The 26429-nt window shown below is 37.6% G+C and overlaps 1 long non-coding RNA gene across 7 annotated transcripts; it reads right to left on the reverse strand.

Moving 5' to 3' along the window:
• Window positions 1–10966: 10966 nt before the first annotated feature.
• Window positions 10967–16419, reverse strand: LOC131615769 (uncharacterized). Of its 7 annotated transcripts, none has more exons than XR_009287938.1 (10): window positions 16239–16419; window positions 16061–16123; window positions 14904–15097; window positions 14436–14500; window positions 14164–14327; window positions 13957–14037; window positions 12715–12894; window positions 12464–12584; window positions 12203–12299; window positions 10967–11290 (listed from the first exon to the last, which is right to left on the reverse strand). It is a non-coding gene; the product is annotated as an uncharacterized LOC131615769 (long non-coding RNA). The 7 variants fall into 7 exon arrangements; XR_009287934.1 differs by having other exon boundaries at window positions 14150–14327; XR_009287939.1 differs by having other exon boundaries at window positions 12715–14037; window positions 14150–14327; window positions 14962–15097.
• Between the last annotated feature and the right edge of the window lie 10010 nt (window positions 16420–26429).

Here is a 26429-nt window from a genome sequence, read left to right on the forward strand (position 1 = left end):
GAACGCCGGGGCAACTTACCAGCGGATGATGAACAAGGTCTTCCGAGGAGAAATCGGCGACACGCTCGAGGTGTATATGGACGACATGATCGTCAAATCCCGAGAAGACTCCGACCACACGCTACATCTCGAGCGGGTCTTCAAGCAGGCCAGGTCCTGCAGGATGCGCTTCAATCCGGAGAAGTGTACCTTCGGAGTACGGGCAGGCAAATTCCTCGGCTTCTACTTAACAGAACGAGGAATAGAAGCCAACCCTGATAAGTGCCGAGCATTCTCAGACTTCCCTACCCCCACCAATAAAAAATTCATCCAAGTACTAAACGGAATGCTCACGGCATTATCCCGCTTCGTCGCGAAATCCGCCCAGCATGCACTTCCATTCTTTAAGCTTCTTCGGAAAGAAGCAGCTTTCGAGTGGTCCGAGGAATGCGAACAAGCATTATCCCACCTCAAACAAGTGCTCTCCAAACCCCCGGTGCTATCCCGACCAGACAGCAACGAGGTTCTCTATCTCTACTTGGCCGTTTCAGGCGAGGCGGCCAGCGCGGCCCTGATCCGAGAAACGGAAGACGGGCAGAAGCCAGTGTACTTCACTAGCAAAGCCCTACAAGGGCCCGAGGTCCGCTATCAACAGATAGAAAAAATCGCACTGGCCCTAATAACGGCCGCCAGAAGACTGAGGTACTACTTCCTCGCCCACACTATCATCGTCCGGACAGACCAACCGATCAAGCAACTTCTCAGCCGACCAGACATGGCCGGGAGAATGCTGAGATGGTCCCTCGAACTGTCCGAGTTCGACATACAATACGAGGGCAGGAAAGCGTTAAAAGCCCAAGCACTCGCCGACTTCGTGGCCGAGATGACGACGATCTCCAACTCCCCAACACCCACCGAGAATAAGTGGACCATCTATGTTGATGGCGCCTCAAGCCACGCGGGCAGCGGAGCCGGTATCATCTTGGAGAACGACGAGGGGCTCGTCATCGAAGTATCCTTAGTCCTATCCTTCACCACATCGAACAACCAGGCCGAGTACGAAGCCCTCCTAGCGGGCCTACGCCTCGCCGAGGACGTGGGCGCTCGGGAAGTCATGATTTATACCGACTCTCAACTGGTCGCGTCCCAAGTTAGCGGCGATTACCAGGCCAAAAACGACACACTAGCCGAGTATCTATCGCTCGTCAAAGAAAAAATGAAAGGATTCACAAAGGCAGACGTCGCACACATCCCTCGGGAACACAACTCGCGGGCCGACCTTTTATCCAAGCTTGCGAGCACGAGAAAGAAGGGAGGGAACAAGTCGGTGATACAAGAAATCTTGTCCGATCCAAGCATAGGCAAAAACACGCAAGCTATACAAGTGTTTGCCATCGGAGACGACCATTGCTGGATGACCCCGGTGTACAAATACCTCACGAACGGCGAGCTCCCCGACGACCCGAAGGAAGCCTCAGCCATTAAGAGGAGAGCCTGCTCGTACACAATCATCGAAAATAAACTCTATCGACGGGGCTTCTCCGTTCCCCTCCTTAAATGCATCGACGGCTCGCAAGCACTGGAAGTACTGCAAGAGCTTCACGAAGGGATCAACGGCCAGCATCTCGGCGGCCGGTCGCTGGCGAGGAAAGCCCTCAGAGCCGGCTATTATTGGCCGACTATGCAGCAGGACGCCAAAGAGCATGTTCAGAAATGCGACAGATGTCAGCGGCATGCCGACATGCACCTAGATCCCCCCAACGAGCTTAAATCCCTCTCCTCTCCTTGGCCTTTCTCCACCTGGGGAATGGACCTCCTCGGCCCTTTCCCGGTCGGATCATACCAGAATAAGTACCTGGTGGTCACCGTGGATTACTTCACGAAGTGGATAGAGGCCGAACCTCTCGCCAAGATCAAGTCTCAAAACGTGCTACGCTTCTACAAACGAAACATACTCGCTCGGTTCGGGGTACCACAGGCTATAATCACCGACAATGGCACCCAATTCACTGACAGGAAGTTCCAAGAATTCGTGGCCAAGCTCGGCACAAAACAGCACTTCACCTCAGTCGAACACCCTCAAACGAACGGGCAGGCGGAGGCAGCCAACCGAGTCATCCTCCGAGGACTGAAAAGGAGGCTCGGCGAAGCTAAAAAAGCTTGGGTCGAAGAACTACATAGTGTACTTTGGGCGTATAGAACGACGCCCCATTCGAGCACAGGCGAGACTCCTTTCAGATTAACCTACGGCACCGAAGCCGTAATCCCCGTGGAAATCCGAGAGCCTTCTCGGCGCACCGAATCCCCCCTCGAGGAAGAACTTAACGACGAGGCCATGAGGGAAGAGCTCGATATGGTAGAGGAGATCCGAGCAGGATCCTCCCGAAGCTAAACTAAAACAGCAAATAGCTCTTCGCCATAACGCCAAAGTTATAAAGCGCGAATTTGAAATCGGCGCCCTAGTGCTCCGCAGAAACATGAAAGACTCGCGCGAGGGCAAACTAGCCCCGAACTGGGAAGGCCCATACCGGGTTTATGACAAAACCGAGAATGGCGCCTACTACCTCGAGAATCTTCTCGGCGAAAAACTTGCTCGACCCTGGAACGCTGAAAAACTCAGACGTTATTACAGTTAAACATAAACTAAAACGCCCGGCACCTGGCCCAAACTCAGGTAACAGACGGGCACGGATCCACGTCGTCGGTACGGACGTGAGTATTCCACGACAGCAAATGTCGATCCCCCTCGTCAGATGGACGGACCGACCCCTCGGCGGATTCTACACCTAGACCCTCCGTGGAAGTACCTGCATGGCAGAACCCCAGCTCGCGATGGGATCGTTCACGCCGCGAACGCTTGGCCACAACCGCGGTCTCGCGCTCGCTAATAGCGCACACCTGCTCTGCGCCCCCGGATCGTTCCCCACACCTCCGGGCAACCAACCAAGGCCGAGCATATTTCAATTGTTATCAATTATATTCCAAGTATTAGAATATACCTCCGGGATGTCCGAGCATAACCAACAGCCCTCAAATATTCTAAATATTGAGGCAGCTCTCCGGTATGCTCGACTGCGGCATATTTCTATCGAAACAATCAAGTGTTGGAGCAAGTCCCTGGAAAACTCGAGCACAACCGAACGCCATAAAATACTCTGTATAAAACATACAATCGGAACAGACGATCATGTTCAAAACGCTGTAAAATATTCTAAGTATGGACTATATCCTCAGAGCATACGAGCATAGCCTACAATCAAAGACGATATACGGACATGCAGCAAAAATAATTTAAAGCATACAATGCTAAAACAAACGGAAAAATTGATGGACATTAACTGCCGACCAAATTGGCCGACGATGTTCTAATATTACAACCAAAAACGGGCACGCAGGCCCCCAATATCCCGGGCTTCAGCCCCAACAAATCACCATAAAATTAATGGCACGCAGGCCGAGAAAACAAGGACGCGCAGGCCCTAAAAACTCAATCGTCTTCAGGTGTGCCGGGGATCAGCTGGCCATCCACAATCCTGCTCGACACTCCAACGTTGTCCATTTTTAGATCCGGATTCAAGAGCTTCAACTGTTGAACGGCGCACTTGAACCCCGCTTCAGCCATATCAGCAAGCTCGATCTTTAGGTCGTCGATCTTCTCGACGAACTCCACCCTTGATTTCAACACCGCCACGTCGGCAGATTCCTCCGGCGTCGGCTCCCAAACCTGCTCGATCTCGGCAACCTTCTTCTTCTCCCTTTCCAACTCCTCATCCTTCTCGGCAACCTTTCTCTTCTCACCCTCCAACTCATCATCCTTCAGCTTCAGCTGATCCTCCATCCTCTTCTTCGTCTTCTCCCGAAGAGCCTTTTGCCTGCCAACTTCTTCTTCGGCGATCCGCTTCTCGTCCTCCACCTTCTTCAAAACATCAGCAGAAATGCCGCCCCCCTGAGCAAACAGTTGGGCCATACCAATGACCCTCATGACGGCAGCGCTGTCGCCGGCCAACTGTTTCTGACGAGCAGAAGAGGACATCCCCTCCACTCGATGGACCTCGTCCGGAGAGACAGACAAAGGGAACTTCTCGAAAAACAAGCCCTCGTTGAAGCAAGGGGGAAGAACAAACCCACGCTCAGGCTCCGGAGCCGACATTTCATCTCGTGGCGTCTCCGTTCGACGCAGCCTCTTCGGCGTCCCGCCTTCCGGGATTACCAGGGGAGAGCCTGCAGATCCGGAGTGGTCACCCGAGGTTGCTCCCCGGTTCTTGTTCTTCAACGCCCGGAGTCTTTTTCCATCCTGGGCCGCTTTCAGAACTTTGTCTTCCTTCAAGGGCATAGCATCTGAAACAAAACAAACAGGTTAGCGTCGAGCATCAACCAACAAAACAAAACAAACAGGTTAGCGTCGAGCAGCAATCAACAAACAAAATAAAGACTAAAAGTCCACCTAACAACGCTTTCGTTTTCGCCGTCGTCCGGCACATCAAAAGAGCCCGGGTGTTGATGGCTCTAGCTTCGGTCATCGGGACCCCATCCTCGTCACAAATAGGTTCCCCGGTCCTCGATACCCACGAACTAAGGGTGAAGCTGTCCACCCACTGGCAAAGACGAAGGTACGATGCTGCATCTTGCTCGTCCAAGTCCCCGTCTTCCCGAGCATAATGTTTGGGGGGAAAATTGAAGTGGGCCTTCCACCAGACAAAGGGGAACACACTGCAGAGTCTGGTCTGAACATTCCCTTCCTCGTCCCTCTTCGGGGCCCCGTCCTCGCCACGCACTGTCACCATTTTCGACAGCGAGGTGTAGGCTGCCCGGCTGTGCAGACGGATGACATAATACCGGTCTTTGAAGTCCTTAACCGAGTCAACAAACATTTTGAAGAGCTTACGGTCGGCGTTCTTGAAGGAAACCCAACCATACCGCCCGTCGGCCACCTTCCGTTGGACTCTGAAACACCGGCAGAACAGGTCGGTCGTGGCCCCGATGCCCAGATACTCACAGACAATTTCGAAGGCTCGCATAAAAGCAAAAGCGTTCGGATGTAGTTGAGACGGCGCCAGTGCAAGACGAGCCAGAAGCGAAACCTGGAAGCTGGTGAACGGCAGACGAAATCCGAGCTCCCGAAAAACATACTCGTACATGGCGAAACTATCTCCATGAAAGTGAGAGCAAATGCGCTCGTCGGCGGACGGGCATACCACCTGAAAGTTCAGTTCATCGCTCGGCCCTCGTTCTTCAACTTCACGGAACGCACCGGACAGCGACTCGGTGTATCGCGATACCTCCAGTTGGGGCTCCTCGGCCACCCAATCTAGGTCCACTTCAAAGTCATACTCAAACAAGGGGGTCACGGGGACATCCTCGTCGGACCCGGCTTCCTCGTCAGACCCAGCTTCCTCGTCGGACCCCGGGGACACCCCCTCATCGTCACCCTCTTCTATCACTGAAAGAGGTGCGCTCTCGACCTCTACCACTTCGACCTCGGAGCTGCTCGCACTCGTCTTTCGAGACTCATCCCACGAGCTCGAGCTAGACCCTGAGCTTGACTCCGAGCTAGACCCTGAACCTGATTCACCTGCACGCAGAAGGAAAAAATGAATTCGACCGGTCATCAAATCCACCCTTCCACCGCGAAGCAAGTGAAAGGGTGGAACAGCAAGCAATTAAGCCACCGACCAAACCCCTTCAATGAATCAACCAAGACAGCGGCCGGGACGCTCGGGTCCACCTCGGCAAAACTCAACGGGGCCTCAATAAGGCCGGCAACGTTGTGGAACAAACCGATTGGAAACTTAAACATGTCGTCCGTTCCATGAATACGACAAGTTGAGACATGAAAAAGCCGGGTGGAAAACAAATAGCATCTAACGTTTACATTGGTTCCCCCCGGGCATCGCGTGAATAACCCGAGGAAGATACCCTACTCCGCAGCAATATGCCGACTTAGATGGCAAAAAACGGCATAAACTCATAGCTAAACTTATCATAAAAATGCAGGAAATCATTCAAAGTCCAGTAGGAACACAGTCGTACCTGATCCAGACATGATTTTGGGGAAACTCGATTGCTGGAAGAAATTCTTGAATGAGAGATTTGAAGATCGACCACAGACGCCGAGCACTTGAACAGAGGCGAAAAAATGCCCTAATGAGAAGCCTCGTTCCTTTTATAGGAGATTTTGCCCGGAATACGAAACGTCACGTCGGCTGACACAGATTCCCTAGGCGCCGCCTCCTACCCCTAGGCAATCATTACACTGCCACGTTAGCGCGTGCCCTCCACGCGCGACCTTCCGACTTTCCCCTCGAGGTGACGCTGCTCGGGGCTGCCGGTCAACAGAAGTAAAACTCGAAGCTCCTTCCTCGGAACTCCGACTTGGGGGGCTCCTGTTCTGGGCTGGGCCGAGATTCGGCCCACCTAGTTTCAGCCCATTAGGCTTAAAGGCCCAAACCAACCTAAGCTACTGGCAGACGATGCTTCATGTTCGTCTCGGCTTTGCCCGGCACCGCTCTCCGTATTCTAGCTGGTGCTCGGCACAGTGCTCTCCACGAGCAGGTGGATGCTCGGCACACAGCTCCCCGCGAGCACCTAACTGCCGAGGACCCTGCTCCGCGCAGTGGTCCTTCACACCCAATCCTCCGAATACTACGGAGTCCACGTGGCCCCTATAAGACCGCGTCTCCCTGGGATTCCGGAGCGGTTAACCAGGACAGAGGGCATCACGCACCTCCGATATTTCCGCCTAGGAAACCTGGCAGTCTCCTAGTTGGGCCTGGAAATCCAGTCCACTAGCGTGATCATGGCCCAGCACTGGGGGCTATAAATACCCTCTCTCAGTAGAGGGTCAGGTACACACTTCTTTCTAACCTTTAGCTAGTACTTGCGCTCCTTTGCTCGTCAACTTACTTTGGCATTGGAGTACCTTGCAGGTACACCCCCCCTCCTCCTTCCTAGAAGATCCAGTCCGAGCAGCCTACGACGATTCTTCTGATCAGGTACGATTAAAATCCATATAGTAAAATTTGAAATTTTATAGAAAGTAATTCTAATATATTTATTTTTTTTAGAATGAAGAGAATGTGTGAGTATAAATTAATATAATAATAACAATAATAATAATGAAATTATTTATACTTATTTAAATAGACTGATCTAATAGATTTATTATGGTCTGTGTGACCTAGTTTTTTTAATTAAATAGACTTAAAAAAATTGTGGAAAACCTTATTAAATTAATTACGTCGGAGTCAATAATAAAACTAAAAAACATTAATATTTCAATTATTCTGATATTTTTATCAATGGAATAAATAATTATGTTTTAGGTATGAAGAGTTGAACTTAAAATATTTTTTAAAAGTAAATCATAAGACAAAAAAGAATTGATAAAAATAAAACTTGGAATAAGAGATATCTTAAAACATAATGTTTCTTATATTTTATAAACTTTCCTGCTTTTGTTTCCTTTTACTTGAATTTGAACTACATGGATTTACTTCAAAATATAGTTAACATAAATAAATTACAATTCATAATTAACAAAGGAATCCAGGATTTTGTTATGTGTTCGAACTTGCTCAACAACTTGAGCTTGATATTTCTTGGTAACAGATCCATCATTTGCGGTCAATATAAGACGAAATTTTAATCCTTCTGCAACAGCCCAAATTTCACCACTGATTACTTCCATCAGACTCAATTTAATATGTGTTTGTTTTTGTTGCTCTGTAACTGCAAATTGAGCTATCTCTAACACACGTGGATCATCGATGTTATGGATTAGACTCCATCCACTCGGAATACCTTCAGAAAATACTGACAAAGATAAAAAAAGAAGAACAAAGATGGCGAAGCTTTCAAGTTTCATCTCTCACAAGTCTTCTTTGCCTGAAATACAAGTGTGTATCTATGCAGTGTTGGTTGTGGATATTTATAGCAGTTAAATTTATTAAATAAAAATAAGTTAGTTTTTTTATTAATAAAAATTGAAGCCTTTATTGTATATGTTGAATGTAATAAAGGATCAATATTTTATTCTTGGTCAATATATTAACTTTTTTTAAATTTTTTTACTTAATATATTAATAAAGTATCAATTTCATAGAAACTTTTTAAAATGATATGAATGTGGACGTTATTATTTTTAGAAAAAATAAATTTAAATTAATAAAAGCATAGTTTAAAGTGTAAAATGCATAAAATCCATAACATCAAAGAATTTTGATTTTAAGAGAATGCAGAAAGGCATATTAACTTAAAATAAAGCAATAGTTTTAAAATTTTTGGTTTTAAATGACTTGATAAATATCAATCGTTAGTTATTCCAGTGGTGATTAGCGCTGAACTTGGTAGTGAGAACCACGGTTCGATCCCAAGCCAAAAAAATACTTGATAAATAAATAAATAAAGCATATCCCTGGCGTTCCACGTCAGTTTCTATTATTAGACATGAGGGGCCAAAAGTGTGGACGGAAAACTTTATGAGGACCATTCTTTAAAAGAATTTTTTTAGAAACTGAAAACGAAATTTGGGATATTTAGAGAAACCAAAAATTTATTTAACTCTAAAAAGAATTATCTGAATAATTAACTTTCTTTTCTTTTTTCATGCTAATTTCCTCGATAGAAGTTTTATAAAATTAACTACACACCCTTATACACAGATAGCAGTTTTATGCCTTTATATATAAGCCCTTCACATTTTTTGTGTACCATTTATAGGGTTGTCAAAGAATTAAACTAACTCGAAAATAGTTGAAAATTCAATTCGAAAATTAAATCGTTGAACTAGGTTCATGAATCTAATGAGCTGAATATGAGCTAAAAACTAAGTTCGTTAACTAAATGAGCTGAACTTGAACTATACATAGTTCGAGGTTCATTAGTCAATTCGATTATATATAAGATAGATTATATTGTCTTTAAGAGTAAATTCCAAGGTTTTTTTTTTTGCTTTATGCGCTCTGGTTCTTAGGAGAATGGGGCCCTAATAATCCAGAGTTCGTGCCGATAGGTCATGGCTCTGGCCAAGTTGGTTCTTAGGGGAATGGAGCCCTAATAATCTAGAGTTCGTGCTGAGAGGTCATGGCTCTGGCCAAGTATTGTTCCCATCAGGAATCGAACTCAATATTCTCCAAACCTTCGTCCTTAGCAAGAGCTCATCTACCACTCGAACTCAATTTCTTAGATTACTATTTCCAAGGTTTACTTGCTCATATCTCATTCCTCTTTTTATTTTTAGTGGAGTTTATTATTCACCAATCACCATACAACTACCTACTAAAATATTATTGAATATGAGAAAATAAATGATTTCGTTAAAACATTTAATTCAATTGCAATTTAAAGTTTTGATTACTTGGTTTAAAAACAACCAACCAAATATGAGTAATTTTAATTAAGAAAAAAAATAATACGTAGTTTCAGCCCCTTTTCGATCGCAGTTGCGGGAGATTGAATAGTGGTTCTCCCTATCAAGTCCAGCGTCAATCATTTTTAAACCAACTAACGTTTGGTAAAGAGATATATGCTTTTGTTTCCATCATTTATCATTAGAAGCAGATAAGTGTTAATAACAATAAATAATACATGATTTTGGTTCCATCCGTTTTTGAAAATACTCTTCATTTTAAAGAACAACATATTGAATTATTTTCTATTACACTTAATATTTTAAAATTTCATATAAAAAGATTCTTACTGAAAATAATTTTATTTAATTATTTAATCATTATAAAAATATTTGTTACAACCATATTGAATATTTAGTTCAGATATAAATATAAAATAATTTAAATGAATTTATTATTTTTAATAAAAAATTAAAATTATATAAACTATTTCTAAAACAAAACTACTTAAATTATTTTTCAAGACTAAAAGAAAATTTCCAAAAAAACATTTCAAAATACGAATATTAATTTCAAAATAGTTAGAAGCATAAACTATTTACACATCTTTCTAATATTAAAATTATTTTTTTAAATAAAATTATGTCAATTAATTTTTTTAAATATTAACTTTTATATAATTAATTTAATGCAAAATATATTTTAACTTGGTATCTCGGTTTTTATATAAGTTGTGATGAGAAATATATTTTGCATGATAAAAATCTTTTATTATAGAAAGACTAACTTATTCTTATTTAAAAGTTTTAATGGTAAAATCAATCTTTTTAATTCTGATGATTTCTTTATTTAAAGAGATCCAAAACCAACTGCTATAAATATCCACAACCAACACTGATTTTATATATCATAGAAAGATGAAACTTCATAGCTTCGCCATCTTTGTTCTTCTGTTTAGTATAAATTGAAATGCTGAATTATTTATATTGTTTTATTTTACTATATCTGTTTTGAAGTAAATGCATATAGTTCAAATTCAAGTAGAAGGAAGGATAAAAAAAATAAAGCTCAAGAGATGTGTTATTACAAGTTTATTTTTTTATGTCTTCGAGTTTCAGTGATATAATTCCAAAAAAATAATAATTAAATTCAAGTTTTATAAATTGTAATTTATTTATGCTAAATATATTTTGAAGTAAATTCATGTAGTTCAAACTTAAAAAATGATCTTTGAAATTTAATGTTGTCATGGGTTTGATAATTTCTAAACTGTTGCACTACAAGAAAATTGACTTTTGGTGACACTCAAAAAGTGTCACTAAAAGTCAATAATCTGTAGGTAAATGTCTATTGGACTTTGAGTGACACCCACACTTGGCGTCAACTTTAAGGGGGTGTAGTGTGACACCAAATTGAATGTCACAATAACTTTTAGCTACGGTTAAGTTTTTTCCTACAGTGTCACTATATACTATGCTAGTATTACAAATAATAGAAACTCTAGCTACGGATTGTTTTCTTTTAGCTGTCACTAGAACTACAAATAATATAATTTTTATTATATAAAAATATAATAAATTTATAAATTCAATTTTTAATATAATTGAGAAATATTACTATTTAAATAAAAGTTACTCATTTAAAATATTTTCCATTACATTTTGAACCATGACAAAGCTAAATAACTAAAATTAAACTATTATACCATTTTCTATTAAATAAAGTCAAATAGTTCAATATAGAAAGATTGATTTCATATAATATTGATAAAAACTAATTACAAAATAAATCATACCCTTAACATCTTAGTATATATCCAACTCCATATTATTATTTTCTATATTTGAATTTTCACATAAAATAAAATAAAATAAAAATCCTTTTCTTATATTTGTATGTTGATGTATCCATAACTTTGAAAGTCCTGCTATCTTCACTTCCATGTATCTGCATCTAAATTTTTCCTGAAATAATAAATAAATAATGATCAATATGCAAACAAAACTAAATAAACTATGCATAACAATATCACACAATATCACACATCTTTTACAGAAGGATACAACTTAGTTTATATTCAAATTCAAGCTATTCAAATTTTTCAAATACTTGTTTGTCAGGTACTTCAAATACCTGCAACCAATGAGATGTTATCAAATCAAAATGAATTAGTTCAAATTAATCAACACAACAAGATGTTTCGAGTATAGTCCAAAATTGTAACTTCAATATAGAACAAATAAATTGCAAGGTAAATTCAAGAAAGCACTCCTTTGGCCAACAAGATATCCTTCAATGAATTAGTTTTGGTAACACACAACAGAAAAATCAATTACAAGGAGGTAACCAATAGCCAGGAAAAAAATTAGTGCAGTTAAGAATTGGGTCCCCATATTTTAAGCAGGAATCAAAGGAGACCCAAAATCTAGCCTGCAATAATATACACATGTATTAGCAGTTAGTAGTATATGTATTGCATACTAGCATCAAAATTTGAACGTATATCATCTTTTTCTACATACAAATGTTGGAATTTACAGTTAATGTTAATTTCCAGGATCAAGTATAAAATCTACTAATAGAAAAAAGTTAGTTTTGGAATTGTATGATATTTTGAGTTCGAATAAATTGATCTAACTTATGAGCACTTCCAATCTCGCGTAATCCATGAATGGTAAACCAGTTAGGTTTTACTTAAATCTAACTACCAGTGACTCATTCATAAATGAAAATTCTCAACAAAAAAAAAGCATATACTCATCGAAGCAGTAGAAGCCGAGTGACAAAGTTTAAAGGGAGAAAACAAAACTCAAATAACTTCAAACAGATCCAAAACAAAAACCGATCTACACAGTAATAAAATAAAATCAACTCACCATTATATTCTTCCTTCCCAGACACAATCCATCTGTTATCAAATCAACTCAAGTACAATCGCTTTCTCCTCGTTCGTATCATGTTGAGTCTTCCTGCCTGTGTATAGTAGCAAGTTCTGTTGTAAATTTAAATCTTGAAAATCTTAGCAGAGCACAAATTTGTAGAACATGAGTTAGTGGCTCTCAATGATAATTTGAAACCGAAACAGTCTTTAAAGTGAAGACAATCAATCATACAATAATGCTTAATATTTTACTTACAGTGCTAATCCCTATCGAGTTATTTCCTTGAATTGCAATTGCCTCTTCGATTTGTAAGATTTCAGCTTCTGTAGTATACACACATTCCAATATCTCAGGAGTGTTTACAAAGCGTACAAACCTATAAAACCATGACGATTAGTCCACCAAGCTCTTCAAAAATATTATTCAAAATCATGCGATAATACAAATGATAATGTTTTTAAAGCTATACCAAACATATCAATAAACCGAAACATTAAAAGTCAAACCTTTCAAGAGTTCCTTTGGTAAACCATGTGGAATCACTTCCATCATCCGGCTCAAGAACAATTGAATAACCACCCTTGTCCATTTGATCTTGAGCCGCTTTCAAGTGAGAAAGAAATGGATTGAGCAAACCTGAAGCAATTTTCTCCTTCTTTCCATTCACAGTTATAACCAAGTCAAATCTGATTTACACAGAAGCAGAAACATTGAAAAATCAAACACATAAATCAGTGTTGACAAACAATGTGTAATTTTTATCATCAAGCTTTCTCATAAATCAATTAGTATCAAAATAATAACAAGTGTAAAAAACAAGGGTTTCTCAACTCTCCTAGTTAGCACACCTTTCAAAATTTGCATTCTAGTACTTAAATCATAAAAACAACATCACTGTGAAATCCACAAAACTTCAAACTTTATCACATAAAAATACCCTAACCAAATACAACTTTAATTGTTTTCCATAAAATCTATGATTAAACTTGCTTATAACACCCAAGTTGCAAAAACCATATCATGTCACTAGATTCCAATTATATGAGCAACCGTGAAAATTATAACTTATATAAAAAACTTATTTCCAATTAAAGAAATAACTTAAAGTCATTAACATCCTTAAACAAACCCAAGTTGCATGTGACTGCACTCAGTTCCAGACTCCAGTAACCCAAACTTCTTCCTCAGTGTCACTGTCACAACAGCTTTGAAGGTGTTAAGAGAAGTATCCGAAGGGAAACCAACGGTAGGTTCGATATATGAACTAATGATTAGGGCCAAAGAATCTATCAGAACATACGACATAATGGATGAGAATAAATGCAAGACATTCTTAGATATAGTTAACAAACAAATCAAATTTCTCTCGTCTATAAAAGAAGACTTCTATAATGTTCTCGAGAAGTTGCTTCCTGTACCAGATATGAGGCGCGACATGACCAATCAAATCTATACGTTTACAAAGGCACACAGAATGTTCGGTTGTAGCCTAGCAAAGGAAGCAAGAAACACAGTTGCACCATGTAAGTTTTAAATAGTACTCCATCCGTTTTGTTTCATTTGGGTTAATTGTTATTTATTCTTCAAACTAATTGCTTGTGACATGCAGGGCTTTGGTGGGAACAGTATGGTGATTCTGCTCCGGGGCTGCAACGAGTTGCCATTAAGAGCTGACTAGGCAGACAGAACTTATCCGTAAAATATATGCAAGTTAGATTGTCATTTTTAATTTGACAACGAAGTAGTACCTTTATGCCAAAATAAGGAGCAGCAGCACGTTCTAATGAGAAGAAAGCCGACGCGCTAAACGAGGATTTCACAGGGTATAGCTGGAAAAAGATAGACAACAAATGTAGGTTTGTTAGTTAAGTATTAGAAAAGCATCCAATAGCAAAGAATGATGAAATCTATCATATTCTAAACCTATAAAATGGCTAATACCTCGTTTCGTATACCTGGAATGTGCTCCTCTCCCAAATGCTTGATTACATAACCAACCGCGCTGGTTCTTTCTTCATCCGTCTTCAGTAACGGATGCAATGTAACATGACAACCAAAGGGGCCTTCGCCTTCGGGAAAAACAAACACGTCGTTGAAGCCTCGCAAATGTTCAACAAACCTTAACAAATTCAAAGTTTAACCAAAGAAACATTCATGAACAACCAAACATAAGAAAAGATCACACAAGCATCAAACATGAAAAATAGAGAAATGGAGTAAAATTTACCGATTGTGAATGAATCCAACATCACGTCCCTCAACGATAAACGGAACGAATTCAGATTGTTTGTCCTACAATCAATTCCAAACTCAAATGTTGAATATGAACATGAACTTAACATCATCTAGAGAAAGCAGATTGTTTGTCCAAAAAGCAACTCCAAACCCAATAACACAGTTTATGAGTAAACACTAGTTTGTTGGAATCACTGATCACTTTCCAACAAAATACAATAAACAGAAAACACAAAAAAGTGGATTCTACACTTCAAAATTAGCTAAACCCAAATTTCATAATTACTAATGATAAAGATTAAAACTTTATTGAAAAAAAAAAGTGGGGTGATACAAAAATGCACAATTGGGTGGTTAAAATTGATTATTACTCACAATTCTGAGTCAAATGATAAAAGGGCACAATGTAATATAGGTAACAACTTTGCTTTGTTTCATTCATTGTTTAGTAAGAACTCACAGAAGCACGATTGCAGAGTTGGATTTTGTGGAAGAAACCTTGGAGATAAGAAGAATACCCACGCTAAATTCTTCATCAACAAGGTAATGGCAGCTATATGTTGTCACAGGAAGATACCCACGCTCAATCTTATGTTCACCCTGAGCTCCTGCTTCTACTGTTTTAAGATTGAGTTCAATTGCTGCTTCAATTGCCTGTCATGTCCAAACACAGCGTAAATATAGTAAATGGTTTCTCTTATATTCAGGGTATGCCCTTGGAGGGTCGCACCCTCCACCACCTTAAGAAATAGACACTATGATTGTGTTCTAGTGTTTGGTTGACAAAGTTAAATAAAATAAGGTAAAATCAGCTTTGTTTTGATCTGTTCATGTGCCAAACACTTTCCACAGATAGGTTTAAAATTACCTAAGCTTGAGCTAAATTTAGTTCAGGCCATTCATGAGTTTAGACTTTCAATAATTTTAACACAGCTTATAGTCCAACACTATTGTCCAGCCAAATGATACCTGTCTGGTAATAGCCAAATTCTAAACCAGGAATAGCTAAGCTGAAAAACTACTCAGGGAGAAGAATTAAAAGATATGAATTAGTGCTGAGGGAAAAGAGAGAGAATATCACAATTGATCAGAATTGGCTATTTATTCATGATGCATGCCTTCAAGGCTATAAGTAGGGAAATTGGTTACAATCATCTCACCAATCACTATAATCCAAAGAGAATCCAGTAACTAACTACCAGCTCAGCTTCTTAACAAAAATATATTGATGTAAATGATTGAGTTTTTCTTTTGTTGACAAATGTAAACGATTAATAGTGGTATAGACTATATTAGTATTTAGCAATCACCAAATATTTTCTTGATTACCTTTTGAAAGCATTAAGACTGTATTCATGCTTGTACTGTTTAATTTGCAATTTGACCTAAAACCTAAACTGATAATTTGATCCTAGGAAAACCTCAAAAACAAACTCTCTTAATTGCACTCCCAGCAAATAGATTCCAAAAACTGCTACAAAACACACTCGTTTGCCTAAAACCAAAAGCTGTAACTAAATTTTACCATTCTATGACACCAAGAAATCCTCTAAGCATCAAAGTGCTAAAGTAATAAATCACAAACCTAATTGAAAAATTAGACAAACAATAAATCACCTGAATTTGAAGATATGAAACTCAGATCAGTTTTTGGTTCTAAATCCCCAACTTACTCTATACCTGAATATGAAAATGAAAGATAAAATAGATGAGTTTCAGAATTGGAAAACCATTTTTGTGATTGAAAAAGGAATCTGAAACTCACAGTGAATGAAAGATGAAAAGGGAATCTCACATTTTTGTCAACGATTTGTGTGAGCGATTGAACATTTTCAATTTGAGGGTGAAAAATGATTCTCGATTTCAGTGTGAAGAACGATTCTCGATTTCGAGGTGAAGAACGATTTTCGATTTCAGCGTGAAGAACATTTTTAATTTTGGGGTGAAGAACGTTTTCGATTTAGGGTGAGAAACAATTTTCGATTTTGGTGTTAAACTTTATTTTTAAATAAAGTTATATAAATAAAAGAGAAAAGAGTATAAATATATATATATATATATATATATATATATATATATATATATATATATATATATATATATATATATATATATAGGGGACGACTCAAGTGAGAACATTTGGTTATTATGAGAAATGAGAACAATGAATCACGACCATTAAATTTGATTTTAATGGACTGGATTGATTTCTCTTTCTAAGATCCAGTCCATTAAATATTAAGGATCTTAGAAAGAGAAACCAATCCAGTCCATTAAAATCAAATTTAATGGTCGTGATTCATTGTTCTCATTTCTCATAATAACCAAGTGTTCTCACTTGAGTCGTCCCCATATATATATATATATATATATATATATATATATATATATATATATATATATATATATATATATAAGGAAAAAGGTATTAAATAGAAAGATAATTTAGTAATAAGTTAAAATTGTTATGGTGAGAATAAATTAAAATAATTTTTTATCTATAATAATTGTTTTAAAATCTATAATTAATTTTTGTAAAAATTATTATTTTTTTAAATAAGTTTATACAAATAAAAGGAAAAAGAGTATAAATATAAATAAAAGGAAAAATGTATTAAATATAAAGATATTTTAGTAGTAAATAAAATTTTTTATGGTGAGGATAAATTAAAATAATTTTTAATGAAAATAGTAATATTTTTTTAAAATATAAAGTTAATTTTGATTGCTTTATGAGTAAAAATTAATTTATGTTTTTTTATCTAATAGGACAATAGTGATAGAGTAAAGCTGTAGGTAAAAGTAATATTTAGTGACAAATATTAGTGATAGAGTAAAACTGTAGGTAAAAGTGGTCTTTCGTGACAAATATTAATAATAGAGTAAAACTGTAGGTAAAAGTGATATTTAGTGACAAATAGTTAGCCATCACTATAAATGAGTGTCACAATATGACATTTTTTTTGTAGTGTTGTGAGACTATTTTGAATTTATGGGCTACAAGGTTCTAAGTTAATCCGATGCAAGAACAAGTGATTGTGGATCATGGTCTGAGTTTTTGACTCTGTAGTTTTTCAAAAAGTGGAACGAATTAGTAGTTTAGACTAGTTAGGGATTGACGAGATTGTTTGATTCTATCTGTTGGTATAGTAATTTCTTCAATAGGTAGGTGACCATGTTTTATTGTATTTTTGTTGTTGATGTTGTTAGATCTCTTCATAACTTTATGATTTATGTCGATATAGAAATCAAGAACAAAACTCTAAACTAATCCTTATGGTTTCAGATATGTGACCTTCCGATTTGTAGAGTTTTTTATGATTTCTTGAATCTCTACGAATGAGATCATATAGTTTTAAATATTTTAATTTGCCCCCCTTATCAAATTAGATAGTGACGTATGTATCTACACAATAATCTTTTATGACATATATGTCCTTAGCCATAGACTTAATATCAATTAGATCACTTTAGTTTTGACTAATTAAATAATGATCCTAACACATGTAATATTACATTTGTGATCCAAAATAATAACAATCTCCAACTGTTCACATATGCAACTTTACACACATGTTAGATTTTATGAGCTCAAATTTTGTCATTATATACTTCAAGCATATTCAAATTATATCGTCCATTAGTCATACCAATATATAAAACCAAGGTGATTTTCGTAAAATTGATCATAACTAAGACCCATCAATGATCACTGATAGTGACATAGATTCATCATGAAATGTGTAGCATGAAAACCACATAAAGTTGGTATGTACATGTTGATTTTTAACTGGTCCTACTTTACTTTAGTGAGACTATTCAATAATTTTATTGTACAAAGTATAAATAGTTGAATGTCAAACTTTATAAAACAAAATATTTAAAAGCAGATTATGCATACATAATACCAAACATATAACAAAAATTTACAAATGACTAACTTCCATTAAACTAAAGATTTTTCAATCTATAAAACATCCATTTTAGCAGTGTGCTCATGAAAGACCTTGGGTGGAAGACCTTGGAATAGAGGTAACAAATAATTTGTTACATTCATAGATGATTTTAATCGAAAAATATGGACTTACCTGATCAAGAAGAAAAGTGAAGTGATAGAGGTATTTACCAAGTTAAAATCTATGGTCGAAGGGCAAAGGGAGCGAAAGCTCAAAGTTCTAAGGATTGATGATGGTGGAGAATATGTGTCGAAAGACTTCGACATGTTATGTGAGAAAAAAAGGATTGTGCATAAGGTGGTGCCACTCTACACTCCACAACTGAATGGAACTGGAGAAAGGAAGAATCAAACCATCATGAATATGGTGAGAAGTATGTTGGAAGGCAAGTATTTACCTAAAGAGTTTTTGGGTGAAGCTATGTCGGGAGAGAAGAAGTTTAACAAGAAGAAGTCAGAGGTGATGCAGGCCCAAGCAGACCTCAAAGAACAAGACACATGCCTACAAGGTTGCACAGTATGGCATCAGACAGAGATCCTATTTTTTTGAGTCACTTTTGGCAGGAGATTTTTCGTTTAACTGGATCTAAGCTTCGCATGTTGACTGCGTATCACCCTTAGAGTGACGGCCAAACGGAAATTGTCAACAAAATGTTGAAAGCAGTATTTGAGGTGTTTTGTTCACAACAGGCCAAACGCATGGGGATGCTACCTCCATTAGGCATAATGGCATTACAACACCGCAATATACACATCCACAGATTTCACACCTTTTCAAATTGTGTATCGAAGACAACCTCCATCTCTATTAGATTATATGGAGGGAACCTCACACATTCAAGTTGTAGACACAATTCTTATGGATCGAGCTGCCGTATTACAAGAGCTGAAGAACAAATTAATTAAGGCTCAAGTAACCATGAAGCAAAATGTTGACCGTACCCGAATTTCTCATAAATTCAAGGAAGGAGGTATGGTTTTCGTGAAGTTGCGGTCTTACTGCCAAACTTCTGCCGCTAGAAAAAGAGTTTATAAACTCTCCAAGCATTTATACGACCCCTTTAATGTCATAAAAGCAATATGAGAGGTAGCATTTAAACTAGATTTTCCCCTACTAGCAGGATACATCCTGTTTTTCATGTATCCCTGTTGAAATAGTGTATTGGTAATGCTGAACCGGGGCTTGAATTACCACCTGAAGTAGTCGATAACTAGCCTTTGATTCGACCTTTAGCTGTGTTAGATTGGCACATTCATGGGACTGACTATGAAAAGCAGATGCTGATATAGTGGGCCGATTTAATTCCAAAAGATACAACTTGGGAAAAATACCATCACATCATCAGCATCTATCTAGATTTTCACCTTGAGGACAATGTGAGTTTTGAAGATCAATGGGATGTTATGGAACCAATATAGAAGCATGTCCAAGAAAATTGGGAAGAGGAAGAAGAAAGCATACATACACCAAGGCTCAAAAGGAACCATAACAAGCCCGAACATTTCAAGGACTTTATTATGAATTAATAAATTAGCATCTATAAAATATTCCTTAGATACGACTCGCCAATTCGTTGGCAGGTGATGTCACAAAATTGTTAGAAGTGTCATTAGGTTCTATTTCTGATATGTACTATTCAAGTACTATCGTACACATGGAGTGAAATCAAGAAATTGGATGCAAGTAAAATCATTTAGTATTATTAGTTGTATATTTCTGTTAGTGTATTTATTACATGCTCATTCAACTTTTCAAGTCAAGACAACAACACATAATATTGCATTCCATATGATCATGTTAAAGGTATACATAGGGATCTTTGTGGTGGAATGTGAATATATTGAGTTAATTAGAAAAACCACATGATCTAAAGATAAAATAATTCTTTGTTTAGTTTGATTTAGTTACTCACTAAAAAAATATGATCTAATTTAATTAACTATAGTTTAATATAGATCCATTCGCAGATATTTAAAATACGATTGAAAAATATATTTTTTAATATTAATGTTTTAAAAGTGTGGTGATAAAATAATATGTTTGATGTAAAATTAATATGTAATACATTAATTAGCATTAACATGTTAAACATGTCTATTACGAGTTTCCAAATGTGTTTAATCTTTTTAAATCTCTCAAGGTGTTGACTCCAACATTCTCATCTCTCAAATCAAGTTTCCTCAGCAGTTGCTTTCACTCAGAGGATTGATATGGTATCCTTGGCTAGCCCCACTTTTGAGGGTTTGACTTCAGTTTTAGCAATACTACCATTTCAACACCAGATCTCTCAAACTTCGATGCCTCATTTAGCCATACTATGTAAATGGCGTTGGAGATTGCTTTTCAAATCTATTGGGTTATGGAGGGATATTTTGTCTACCAAATATGGTGCCTCTGTGATTTCTTCTTTGAGGGGTGGTAGATTCATGAACCTGCGCTCGGCTTCTTCTTGGTGGAAGATGGTCTATCTACTGGGCTCTAAGAGTAATGAGTCTTTAGACTGGTTTGTGAATGGGATTAGTAGAAGAATAGGAAATGGTTTAGACACATATTTTTGGGATGATCCTTGGGTGGGTCTTATTCTACTTAAATAGAGTTATAAAGGTCTTTATCTAATTGATAATAATCAAAGGTGTAAATTATGAAAGGTAGTGGAGTTTAATGGCAGTCAGTTGAGATGGAATTTTCAGTGGAGGAAACATTTCTTTTTTAGGGAGTTAGATCTTGTGGACCGGTTCTTCCAGGGTCTACAAGGTGTTAGCCTTTTGAAAGGTAATGATTGTTGGTAGTGGAAATATGGAAAGAGTGGTGTTTATATTGATGTGTCAGTCTATAACACCCTCTTAGAGGCTAAGTTGTGCTCATGTTTTCCTCTTACTGTGAGGAATTGGGCCTTGTCTTCTATTTGGGCCAGTTGGAATAAGTTCCCTTTATGGTTAATCTTGCTAGGCAGTGGTTTTTTTAGTGAATATAGGGTTGACGTGTAGCTTTTACGGGGGAGCCCTTGAGATGGTTTTCCTTTTATTTGTCAGTTGCAATTTTACTTTGACTTTATGGTATAAGATATCTAGGTGTTGGGATGGCATTCTGTTATTAATAAGGATGTTTTATCTTTGTATGAGTCATTTGGTGCTTAAACTCGGTCAGGTAAGAGTAGAGGAGGGATTCTGATGGTATGACATGTTGTAATCTAGTTATATAGAAATATTGTAATGATTTGGTTTTCTCAAATATGGTGGTCAACATGGAGGACATGAGTATTGCATTGGCTTGAAAATGGTATCTGGGTAAGTCTTCGAAACACTCAATCCTTTTTTGCATGGTTGGAGAACCATACCTTAATAATGAAGTAGTAACGACCGGAGTGAAATCATACTCTTTCGGGAGGAGTTTTTCTTTCATTCTTTAGGACTTTTGTGCTCCTAGCTAGTACATGTTGTTGGGTTTTGGCTGTTTTACCTTGGAAGATTTTCATTGGAGTTGTGTTTTGTATGTGAGGCTGTTGGCTCCTCAAGTCAACTGTTTTTCTTTTTGCTGTCTCTTTAGATTCTTAGTTAGAATTTGTTGGGATGAATCTAGTGTTTGTTCAATTTAAATATTTATGATTGTAATTATCTCCCTCCCTCTATTTTATATATATATATATATATATATATATATATATATATATATATATATATATATATATAATCTTTGTCATTCAAAAAGAACATATAACATATTAAATTGACATATCAATAAGAATTGATACATATTGGGTATTTTTGTAACATATAAAAGTATAAATTAATATTATGTTAGAATTTAATTTGGATGAGTGAGTTACTTTGATAATTGAATTATTGTTGCCTAAAAAACTTGTTGCAAAAGTCTCAAGAAAGGATAGCGTGGTTTAAAGTCTCTAAAGACTTTTAATGAAGCTTCTAACCTGCATTTCTATTGTAATTTCTATCAAGCTAAAAATGGTTGGTCTCGACTCCTTGCCTATATGGTTAGAAGAAACAATAGAATCATTACTCACAACATCAAATATTCTTTATGGAGCAACATTAAAGCTTGTTTTGGAACAGTTAAAGATTGAACTCGTTGATTGATTGGCAATGGTGATTTTACCAACTTTTGGCTAGATTCTTTGTTAGATGAACCTTTGGCTCTCAAATTCAAAATTCACGTCATTTATCATAATACTCTCACATCAAATGTGAGTGGTTTTGTAAACAACAAGAACTGGGCCATACATGATAACATCAATACTGTCTTTCTTAGTCTGCAATCTCTTGTTTCCAAGATCTCCATTCCAGTCATGGATATTGATGATATGTTTGTGTGGACAGGCTCTCAGAATGGTCTTCTTGGCTTGAAGCAAGCTTACATATTTCTTGATAAACTTATGCCTTGTCCTTTTTGGTCTATTTTCCCTTAGAACAATAATGACCACAAGAGGCTTTTCAATTCCATCCATTTGTGATCTCTGCAAGATTCAAGTTGAAACCTCTAATCATACTTTCTTTGACTGCTCCTTTATAAGGAAAATTTAGGCTTGATTTATAGATTCTTTTGGCATACAATCAAAGATAGCTAATTTATTAGACTGCAAGGTAGTGATCCTCAAGGATTGGTCTCCTCAAGCTCACACTGTTGTCATGGCTTACAATATTAATGTCTTTCATCAGGTTTGGATGGCCATAAACTTGTTGAGATTTGAAGCCAATGATACTCATTGGAAAACCTGCATCACCGACATTTCTTCTCGTGCTAAGCTTGCTGGCAATCACACATCAAAGTTGTCCAATGCTACCATCTCTAATTTTATTATATTGAAGAAGTTTAACATCATTGTTCATCCTCGAAAGATATTAAGAACACAAGAGGTTCTTTGACATCCTCTTCCTACATGTTGATTTAAATGTAATATTGATGGCTTGACAAAAAACATCCCTATTTTATGCTCCATTGGTGTCATCTTCAAAAATTACAAAGCTTGTCATATTGAAAGTTTTTGTGATTATTGTGAAGCTACAATTTGGTAGCCATGAATGAAAACCAGAAAGCTTAAATTGAGGAAGAAGAAGGCAAATCTTTTATTTCACAACTAAGTTTACAATCATACACAGTGTCAAGCTTATATAGTGAAGCTGAGTTAGTTACAACACAACTAACTACTATAACTAACTTAACAAACTATGTAATAACAGCTACTCATACAACTAAGTGTGATTACTCTATGCCTTCTTTGTTATGCTTAACATCCCCCCTCAAGCTGGAATAGATGTTCAGCATTCCAAGCTTGCTTTGTAAGACATTAAAAGGTCCAATATGCAGAGATTTTGTCAAAATGTCTGCTACTTGATCCTTTGAAGCAATAGGAAGCAAGTGTAGAATTCCTGCCTGCATTTTATCTCTCACCACATGACAATCGATCTCTATGTGTTTTGTCCTCTCATGAAACACATGATTAGCAGCTATATGGAGTGCATATTTATTGTCACAATAGATCACAAAAGGTCCAGAATGTTTGATTTTAAAATCTTGTAGCAAGTACAGGATCCATTGGCCTTCACAAGTGGATTGTGCCAATGCTTTATGCTGTGCTTCTGAAGATGACCTGGATACAACTGTCTGCTTCTTGCTCTTCCAACTAATCAAGGAATCTCCAGGGAAAAAGAAAATGCTAGTTATTGATCTTCTTGTATCTGGACATGCTCCTCAATCTGAATCTAAGAATCCTTTGAGTGTGAGGTCAGATGATGAACTAAAGAACAAACCATTTCCAGGATTGCCTTTGAGATATTTTAGGACATGAATGCCAGCTAGCATGTGTTCATCAGTAGGATTACTCAGGAATTATCTAAGTTTGCTAACTGTGTAGGAAATTTCAAGTCTGGAGTGTGTGAGGTACAACAATCTACCAACCAATCTCCTATATTCAGTAGGATCTGAAAGAGGCTTACCAGATTCTTGATGTAATTGGAAATGAGGTTGCATGGGAGTATTACAAGGTTTGGCTCCAGTCAGGCCTGCATCTTGTAATAAATCCAATGTATATTTTCTTTGGCTAAGAGAAATTCCTTCTGTGGATCTGCTAACTTCAAAGCCAAGGAAATATTTAAGGGCACCTAAATCCTTGATGCTGAACTTATTATGTAGTAGGGTCTTAATGTTAGTGATTTCATCAACATCAGTCCCCCCTAAGACAAAATCATCTACATAGACAAGGATGATAGTGAAGTGAGGACCATTAGATTTGCTGTACAAAGAATAGTCTGACTTGGACTGGATGTAACCAGAGTGAAAAAGAGTCTCAGTCAGTTTTGTGTTCCATTGTCTGCTAGCCTTCTTCAATCCATAGAGGGATTTTTGAAGCTTGCAAACAAGATTAGAATGAGGAGGTATGAGGCCAGGTGGAGGTTGCATATACACTTATTCATTGAGTTCACCATGTAAGAAAGCTGTGTTGACATCAAGTTGGAACAAGGGCCAGTGATGAACAGCAGCAATGGCTAGAAAGACTCTTATGGTGGTCATTTTAACAACAAGACTGAAAGTGTCCATGTAGTCTAATCCTTCAGTTTGGGTGAAACCCTTAGCAACTAATCATGCTTTGTATCTCTCTACAGAGCCATCAACATGTTGCTAGAGTTTGAAAACCCATCTACATCCAATAGCTCTCTTATGTTCGGGTAGAGGAACAAGTGTCCAAGTGTTAGTCTTTGTGAGAGACTGTAACTCAGATTGGATTGCATCACTCCAATGCTTGTTACCAATGGCTTCTTCATAGGTATTGGGCTTAGGGATGGATGAAAGATGCATAATATATTGATTATGAGCAGGAGATGTATTATGATAAGAAAGGAAATTGGAGAGAGGATACTTACTTTGGGAAGAAGACTGAGTATCAGCTGTATTGTTGAATTGGACTGTATTCTCAATCAGATTGTAGTGGAAATCTTGAAGGTAAGTGGGAACTTTGGGAATTCTGGCAGATTTCCTAAGGGGAATGGTGGGATCAGAAATTGGCACAGGGAGAGTAGGAGATGTGTTAGAAGATGGAGATGAGGATGTTAGAACAAGATTTGTTCTTATCAATTATCTTAGTTTTGATGATAACAATAATATGAATTTTGCTTAAGATAATATGGTACTCTAATCCAATGCAATTTCCCTTTCAGGAAATATATAAAGAGTACGCATAATTCAGCGCTCAGAAGATGTGTCTCAAATGGTTCAGCATGCAACATCAGAACATGGTCTGGCAAGACATCAGAAGATGGTCGAAGCAGAATCAGAACATGGGTCTATGGAAGCATCAGAAGAACATGAGATCAGAAGCACTGAAGATCAGAAGATGGTATCACGCTCAGAAGCACTTCAAGATCAGAAGATCAGAAGATGCTATGCACCAAGCTGTTTGACTCTGATGATATTCAAACGTTATATTCACAAACATCAGATCAGAAAGAAGTACAGGTGGCAGACTACGCTGACTGACAAAAGGAACGTTAAAGCTACTAAAGGCTACGTCAGTAGACACAGCGTGAACAAGGCTCGAGGTAGTTGACAAAAGCGTATAACATTAAATGCAAAGCTGTACGGAACACGCAAAGCATTAAATGCATTCAACGGTCATCTTCTCAACGCCTATAAATATGAAGTTCTGATGAGAAGCAAGGTTAACGATTCTGCACCAAAACAACTCATATCAAACTTGCTGAAACTCTGTTCAAATCTAAACTCAGAATCTTCATCTTCATCAAAGCTCACTACATTGCTGTTGTAATATCTTAGTGAGATTAAGCTTAAACTGTAAGAGAAATATCACAGTTGTGATTATCGCTTTTAAGAAGCATTTGTAAACTCTTGAACTGATTACATTAAGTTGTAAGGAACTAGAGTGATCGGTTGATCAGTATACTCTAGGAAGTCTTAGCAGTTGGCTGAGCAGAAAGTCTTAGGAGTGAACTAAGCCTAGAGTGATCGTGTTGATCAGTAGACTCTAGAAAAGTCTTAGGAGTGAACTAAGCAGTTGTTCC

The sequence above is a fragment of the Vicia villosa genome, linkage group LG7, assembly GCF_029867415.1.
Source record: "Vicia villosa cultivar HV-30 ecotype Madison, WI linkage group LG7, Vvil1.0, whole genome shotgun sequence".
NCBI classification, from domain to species: Eukaryota; Viridiplantae; Streptophyta; class Magnoliopsida; order Fabales; family Fabaceae; genus Vicia; species Vicia villosa.